This window comes from Amphiura filiformis, chromosome 19 (assembly GCF_039555335.1).
Source record: "Amphiura filiformis chromosome 19, Afil_fr2py, whole genome shotgun sequence".
Classification (NCBI taxonomy): Eukaryota; Metazoa; Echinodermata; class Ophiuroidea; order Amphilepidida; family Amphiuridae; genus Amphiura; species Amphiura filiformis.
In genome coordinates, this window is record NC_092646.1 from 11,399,384 (window position 1) to 11,407,074 (window position 7,691).

Below are 7,691 nucleotides of genomic sequence, written 5' to 3' on the forward strand. Positions count from 1 at the left end.
ACGTTTTCAAAATGTTTTATGAATAGAATGTTATTTAAACGTTTTTATACCCTTTATATAACCCGATATTTAAAACTTTTCTGCAAAACTTGTGTTTGCTATCACTTGAGTTATTTTGTTCCATGATATTTTTCGCTGGGTACAAAATATATCTAAAACCATGCTAAATGGTATTTACTGTCCGAAGTTTAATATTTGAAAAACCCAAAAAGTGACGCCAATCCTACAGTCAATCATTGTTTGATATAAATAAACGAACATTCCTGTTTCATTTCACCCGCTATTTATTGAAAATTATTGCAAAAAATAATGATATCCACAATGCTGCAGCTCTAACTGCGAATCACTTTCGCACTTACTTTCGCACTACTTTTTCAGTTTAACTTCCAAATATACCCAAGCGTATTCTAAGATACCTTACATACAAATTCTGAACTTTATTTGGCAAAAAATATCAAGTTTCTTTCCGGACAATAGCATCCATTCATATATTAAATATTGCACTTTCACACGGTGATCTATTAAAGTGTCCCGTGGTTAAAGCGTTATACGTCTAAACTTCTGATTTTGTTCCAAACCGGGAACCACCTGATTTTTTTGCAATGTTTTGTCATAAATCTAGGATAACTTAATTTGAAACATCCATTGCTATTATGATATTTTTTTTTTTATCAAAGAAAGATGTTTGATTTTCATTCACATTTACTTTCACCATCATAGGCCCTATGTTACTAAAAATATCACTTTTAGAATTTACGATAAAATCGGCAACTACTTGAATATTACGCCCTAAAGTCGATTAAGGTGTCGTCATCATATAAACACGCCTAGTATCAATAAACCTTTTGTCCAACATTACTATTAATAGGTCTACAATTACGCGCATTACAGTAAGACCTGAGCGCAAGAAGACCGTAAGTCCACTTGGCCTCTCAACATGTATACACTAAAGTTACGTATAGTTTCTTAGGGTTTTTATAATGTTTAATACATGTTCCAGGGTGAAAACATCATGAAAGGTTGTGAAAGTTTTGTTTTGGCCTCTGAACATGTATAAAACATTACCAAACTATACGAAACTATACGCAACTTTCGTTTACATACATGTTGAGGGGCCAAGTGGACTTACGGTCTTCTTGCGCGCAGGTCTTCTGTTGTAAAGTACATTAGAAGCTATTAGAGTTACGTGGTAGCTGTGACCAGCAATTTTTAAAATTAAACGACTGACGAAGTCGTCTCAAATGGTTCTTTCTGTACAACAGCTTTAATAAAGAATAGTTTGAACCACCTAGAATGACTTGTTGCCCAGGTAACACATCGAAATAGGATATTGCCAATTGAGTCCTACTGATTTTGACTACTTCCATGAATGGGTACCTAAGGTAACGAGTCATTACAGTTTGTTATAACTATTCTTTATTATATTGATATAACAGTGCCAACAATTTGAGACCATTTTCATCAAAATAATGGGGTCGATCCTTCATGTAATTATTTGGGTGTATACTAATCCTAACCTTAACCATAATCCTAACCATATCCTAACCCTAACTAATTTCGTAAATACATGAAGGAATAACCCAAATTCGCGCGCTTTGTCAGGCTTTTCCTGTAAAGTCACTTCAGAACTCTGGCTTCCCTATTTGCCATATCTACCAGATTCATCTGCATTGCTCGAACTGTCTATTTTGGTGGAAATATCGTGTTTTCAAATTAATATCTAATATGTATAACAGGTGCATTTTATAGAATATTCATGAAAAACAAAAACAATGTGTATGCAGATTCAAAAATGAACCAAAGCAATTGTCAAACCAAGGGAACTGTAAATGATATCAAGCAAGCTGGATATATATTAATAATAATATTCCTTTTTTAATGGGAAAATACAAAATGTTTCCAAGCGCAACATCAGAGTATTAGACGAATCCAATTACGAGCCAAGTCATGGTCTGATTTGGTCGGAAAAAACAAAGGCATCACACAATAATAACCCTAGCATCCTCTTTTTATGACATTTTCAGTAGATATCCACGAAAAAAGCTTATTTCCAAAATTTCAGTTGATTCCGATTTTGCGTTTGCGAGTTATGCATGATTATGTGTATTACACTGCTCCATAGACAATGTGTTGTAATTTCGTTCTGGTGCACCAGAACGAAATTCAAATTTAACGATATTTTTGCTAAACGAATTAATCTGCAAGAAATATTTGGTACACAAACATTATGTAGCCAGAGGTATCCAGTGGTGTAAAAATCTCAACTTTTTTTGGGAAAAGTGGGGGATTGAGGCTGTGGATCACGAAATGCCCCTTTAAGAGATTATGGCCATTATTGGGTCCCCGCAGCACCAAACTGGTGTAGTGACTGCCCATATTGGGTGGATTAAAGCCGCTTAAATTCTTTTGTGTTGTAAACTGTCATCATTCTTTTGTCTAACACGGGTGATAGAATGCAGTTTAAAATACCCTCCAAGGCCGCATCATTTCACATTTTAAGTGAGATGGAGCTGACGGTGACCCAACTTTGGCTGCCATTGAGGTGTAGGAATGCGTGAAATTGGATTCGTCAATAACAAGAACTACAAACAAAACTTAAAGGCATATTCCGTGATTTGCCCATCCGGAGGATTGTAAAAATCATCAAAATCAAAATTTTGGCACCTTTGTTAGTGTCATAGATGTGCTAACATAGCCTGCTAGTGGACAAAATAAGATATTTTACATGAATCTATAAAATATCTAATAGGCCTAAGTAGAGAAATTAGCTGTATTTGAACGGGCTTCAACTTCGTTAATAATGCTGTTTTCCTTGTTTGTTGCCAAATAAATTTTCATTGTTCATTTCAAAATACCTAATGCCAAATTGTTCATTTCAAAAATACCTAATGACAATTTTATTGACTTGTCCATCACTTTTTGGCAATTTATACACATTTTTTTACACTTTCGCTGGGATCACTGAACACGCTGAATATACCACATAAGTAGTGTTATAGGTACCCGACCGGGAGCATTCAGGAGTAATTTTTTCAGGAGCACAGCTCATGACGTCATAGTATAAATTATTTAGTATGAGTCATCTTGAATGTATTATTTTTAGCTCAGTGACGTCAGATGGGATTTCCCTATGTATTACTTAATGTATGTGTATTTGGCGTCTTAAGGGGTACTTTACGCCTAGTTCGTTAAATGTACGTATAGTAATAAATTCCCAACACACGTGACAAAAGAAAGAATAAAAGGAAACGACGATATCAGTCACGCATGGTGTTTTATTATATACAACTTAAAATCCCGCTGATGCATGTTTATTTCTATATAGCATCATTTTATTACACATTGTAAAACATACATTACATATATACGTTACTATAGTATAAGGTACACCTTGAAATAAGTAAAGGTCTAGTCAAAATTCAGTTATTACAGTTCATTTCCGTTTATTTACTAGTTATTCGTTGAGTAAATCACGATTCACTTTCTTCGGACGATTCTTCGACATCTTCCTCGTCTACTTGAAACAGCGCGTTAAGCTTGGCTTGATGTTTAACCATAATTCGATTGATTGCTTTATTTATGTCCATGCCTTTCTCCATTTTATCCTCTATATCCCAAATAATATCTTGGTACGCTTCGTCGTCTTTCACATGTAAATACATCATCATCAGTCGGCTGCGGAGCAGGCGACTACAAGCTTTCTCCAACTGTTGCGATCTTGGGCAAGCGAAACAATTTTGTTTGGCTGCAGCATCCCTTCAGTATCTCCCAGGAGGTGCTGTACATACTGTAAGTACAGTGTCCGCGGCCGTCCCGGTTTCCTCTTCCCATGTGGTGGAATATAAAGGGCATATTCTTTCACAGGCTCGTCATTTTCAAGACGCAGTATATGGCCGAGAAATTTGAGTTGATGAATCTTGACTCTGGCAACCAGTGGAGTGGTGTTGGTCAGATTGTAGATGGTTTCATTTGGGATCCGATCCACACGCTTTATGTTTAACATGACTCTGTAGCAAGATGTTGCAAAGGCATTGCTCTTGTTTTCCATGTCCTTGGTAATTACCCATGACTCGCACCCATACAGAAGGATAGTGACACAAGTTGTCTCAAACAGCTTGATTTTTGTTCCGATTGGCAGGGATGGGCTTCTCCAAAGGCGTTCCAGTTTCCAGAAAGCGGCTCAGGCTAGTGCTTTTCTTCTGTTTAGGTCTCCAACATCTTGGAACCCAAGTAATTGAAGTCTGTGACATGGTTGATGTTACTACCATAGACTTCAAGTGCTGGCTGGGCGTTACAGTTTGCAGTCATATATTCTGTCTTAGGTGCGCTGATGACAAGGCCTAGATCTGCTGCTGCTGTTGCAGTCCTAGTAAGCTGTGACTGGGCCCGGGCTATAGAAGGTCATTCAGCATCTTAGCAGGATACCTGCTTGACCGACGTGGGTAGGTAACAATTCCAGCATCAATTCCAGAAGTTGATTTCTTCAGGAGGTAGTCTACCAGGATAATGAACAGGAATGGTGCCAACACATCACCCTGAAGCACTCCAGTTGTTACTTGGAAAGGCTCTGAGCTACTTCCTAGGCCATCTACCATGACGGCACTATTGGAGTCCTTGTAGAGCACATGGATGGCATTGACCACAACCTTTGGTATTCCATAATGCCGCAGCACTGAGAACATGACGGACCTGTTGATGGAGTCAAAGGCTTTTTTGAAATCCACAAAAGTGACTGTCAAGGGAAGTTGGTATTCCTTGAAGCCTTCCATGATCCTCCTCAAAATGTGTATTTGCTGAGCACAGGTTCGACCTGATCTAAAGCCAGCCTGGTTGCTTCTCAGTAAAGGATCAATGTGAGGTCGAATCCTGTTCAAAAGGATCTTGTTGTACACTTTTGCGGCAATGGACATAAGCGAAATACCACGGTAGTTTGTCATGAGAGAGAGGTCGCCTTTTGGTAGAGGAATGATGACATTTGTGACCCATTGACGTGGCGGTATCAGCGTTGAGAATACTTCCATACAGAATTTGAGGTAAAATCGATAATATGTTACATATAATATCTAGCAGAAATATATTATCGATTTTACGTCATCAAACATTCGTTAGAACTTAAACATTACTGGAAATAGAATGGCAATAGATTAAATAACGTAGATATGTTACATACAATATTTTACGTACAATAAAAAGTCTGAATACTGCTTTATGTCGATGTAAAGAATATTTCCGTGCAAATGCTTTGTTGCACAAGTGACAAGTGTGAGGCTTGATGACAGAGATCGAATTCATCATGTTAAAATAGCTTGAGATCTTTTCACCAAATGACGAAAACTGATAGAAACATCTATTAATATTGTTGTGTTTGCAATCCTTGCACAATTAGGTTACACAAATCTTGCACATTTTTGTGCACATTTTTACACATTCCTACACATTTTTGCACTTTCCTGCACATGTTGACACATTCTTGCACTTTCCTGCAAATTTTTTGCACATTCCTACACATTTTGCACCTTTCTGCACATTTTTGCACATTTTCTGCACGCTCCTTCACATTTTCTGCACATTCTTACACATTTTTTGCACATTTTTGCACATTCCTGCACATTTTCTGCACTTTTTTTGACATTTCTGCACATTCTTGCACTTTCCTGCACATTTTTTTGCACATTCCTACACTTTTTTTTTGCACATTCCTATAAACCACCTAAACCACCCTTGTTCTCTAATTAACTTATTTAGCTCTATTAGCATGATTAGGTTTTCCTTTAAAAAATTTCCAGCTGATAAGCTTTCTCGACGAGAATTCAAAATAAGTTACAGTATTTCTACGAGTACGCCCCGGTTCCGGCACTCCGTGTATCCGCGGGTATGCTCGTCGGCGAACTTTGAAAACATCTCACACACCGACATCGCCTGGCTAATAATTATTTGGTACAGCAGAGATACTAAAATCAATACCCGGGATCGATACACGTGAATGTGCTATGCACGATTTGATATTCAGACGATAACACGGCCGTTTTTAACGTCTACTTTTATCGAAAACAACGAAAACTGAGGGGGTAAACTATTAGTCTCGTATATACGTTTGTGGCGTGTCAGACGCCTACACAGCGAATGCCCACCGTTACTGATGAGTACGTTGAAGATATGGACACGTAATACATAATTATTACGCTTTAAGCTTACTGAAAGTTAAGTTTTTAAGCTTACTGAAAGTTAAGTTTTTAAGCTTACTGAAAGTTAAGTTTTTAGCTTCCTTAAAATCCCATTAGATCATGGTTATATAATAGTTAAAGTGTCCAATACCTTCAATTTAACAATGATTTTGTCTCTAAGCTAAAGCAATTAATGTAAGTTTAATTGAATCTATTCCAAAGTGAAAGTCCGATTCTTGAAGACCCGGCCAGTGGCCCGAATGTAGACGGGTGGAAAAATTCGGTCTTTTTTCACCAAAACATAAACTGTGACTGTACAGAACCCGTATATTACTACGGAACCCGTAAATTACTACGGAACCCGTAAATTGCTACGGAACCATTAAATTGCTACGGAACCATTAAATTGCTACGGAACCCGTGAATTGCTACGGAACCCGTAAATTGCTACGGAACCCGTAAATTGCTACGGAACCCGTAAATTGCTACGGAACCCGTAAATTGCTACGGAACGCGTAAATTGCTACGGAACCCGTAAATTGCTACGGAACCCGTAAATTGCTACGGAACCCGTAAATTGCTACGGAACCCGTAAATTGCTACGGAACCCGTAAATTTCTACGGAACCCGTAAATTTCTACGGAACCCGTAAATTGCTACGGAATCGTAAATTGCTACGGAACGCGTAAATTGCTACGGAACGCGTAAATTGCTACGGAACCCGTAAATTGCTACGGAACCCGTAAATTGCTACGGAACCCGTAAATTGCTACGGAACCCGTAAATTGCTACCGACGTAAATTGCTACTGAACGCGTAAATTGCTACGGAACCCGTAAATTGCTACGGAACCCGTAAATTGCTACGGAACCCGTAAATTGCTACGGAACCCGTAAATTGAACCCGTAAATTGCTACGGAACCCGTAAATTGATACGGAACCCGTAAATTGCTACGGAACCCGTGAATTGCTACGGAACCCGTGAAATTGCTACGGAACCCGTGAATTGCTACGGAACGCGTAAATTGCTACGCGTAAATTGCTACGGCGTAAATTGCTACGGAACGCGTAAATTGCTACGGAACCCGTAAATTGCTACGGAGCGCGTAAATTGCTACGGAACGCGTAAATTGCTACGGAACGCGTAAATTGCTACGGAACGCGTAAATTGCTACGGAACCCGTAAATTGCTACGGAACCCGTAAATTGCTACGGAACCCGTAAATTGCTACGGAACCCGGTACATAAAATTATAATAATTATGTAATGTAGAATTTTATCGGAAATTTTGGCCCGTAGAGCATTTAGTTACGTAGCTGGTTGAAACAAGCTAAAACTCATCGCGTAGCGTTACATTTGTAAATCGGACCAAATTGGTTCTTCGGAAGAGTGCGACGATGATATCAGAACATACCGATACACTATTTCGGCATCGTAAAGAACTACGGAAGGACAAAATATAAAAAATGGAGAATTTATCGAGATTGGTAAAAACAAGCAAAAAGTCATAGCGTATCGTTACGTATCT